Source organism: Volvox carteri (assembly GCF_000143455.1).
Source record: "Volvox carteri f. nagariensis unplaced genomic scaffold VOLCAscaffold_30, whole genome shotgun sequence".
NCBI classification, from domain to species: Eukaryota; Viridiplantae; Chlorophyta; class Chlorophyceae; order Chlamydomonadales; family Volvocaceae; genus Volvox; species Volvox carteri.
In genome coordinates this window covers 961648-963016 of record NW_003307573.1, presented here as the reverse complement: position 1 = coordinate 963016, position 1369 = coordinate 961648, and positions in this window count along the sequence as shown.

Sequence of the window (1369 nt, the reverse complement as noted above, 5' to 3'; positions counted from 1 at the left end):
GACACGGCCGAATAGCGAGCCCCATTTTGCGAGCTGCCTCGGAGGAGATGAATCCATCAGCCGTGCCCTTGCAGTCAGCACCGGAATCGATAAGTGCGCTGCAAGGCGTTTGGCATAAGAATGCGCCAAAAATCATGGACTGTGAGGAGCCAATACTGTTCAGCTGAACCTCTTTAGCTGGCGGGTCATACCAAAGCTGGATAGGCCACGGGATACCGGGCATTTCCTGACGACTACCATCGTCTGCTTTCTCTAAGAACAGTTTCGTCCCTACGGCATATGTTTTTAGCAGCTGGTGTCCTGCCGCTCGCATGCGTCTTTCAATTTGAGACCATTTCGGTACTACAAAAACCGCTGAAGTGGTTTCGGGACGCATACGCTTGCAGCGCAGGTAATGCTTATGCCAAAGCTCAATTTTTGTGTATGGGGGATTTGCCCAGACAAACTCGCCAGAGACATCGGAGGTCAAGAACGAATTTGAAGGGGAGGCAAAGCGTGTACAAAGACTATTGTCGCCAGAGTTGTTACAAGCAGCGTCAAAGGTGAACTGCCGTCCCAACATGTCTTCACGTTACGAAACTCGTCCGGGAGGAACATGTGATCACAGCTAAGCGGATCACAAACGGGCAACAAGGACTCTCTGATTTGCAAGCTAGCCGAGTCCTTAGGACATTCCGGTTGCTCACAGCCCCCAACAACACGCTTGCCGACCCGCTAATCAGCCATGGCATTCTCCATCTTCGCGGCAAGGGACAGCGTCTTCTCGGCGTTAGCCTTGAGGTGTCGAATGCAGTCGGGCTTGTGCTCCGCCCAGCTCTGGTGGGCGGGCTTCACGCGACGGCATTTGCGGCAAGTGTGTGCCGCCAGCTGTTCTTGCTCCAGACGCGCCTTCTTGGGCCGATTGGCGGGTTGCCAACCCTGCGAATTGCGATCAGAGGACGAACGCTTAAATTTATTGAAGGGCTTTTTAGCAGTGATCGCATTAAGGTCAGCGCTAACTGCATGGACGGTAGGCTTGTCTTTGCCCGACTGCCATCGAACTTCTTGCCCAACAGCGTAAAGGATTAGCTTATCTAAGCTGTCCCAATCTTTGCCCTCTTCGCTTGTCGCACATCGGCTGCGCAAAGGTGGTAGTAACCCCTTAACGTACCAGCCGATTTGATCGCTAGGGTTCATATCTTTCGCTTCACGAATTATATCGTGAAAACGTTGAGTATATTCGGGCACTGTTTCAGTTGCTTTCATGGCGTGTTCGTTCGCATGCAACCTATCGCGGGCGGCCATAGCCGTGTTGCGTTGCGTATCGCCATATTGCAACAAAAAGGCAGCACGTAAAGAATCACGCGTCAAAAGCTTCTTGCCCGATCGG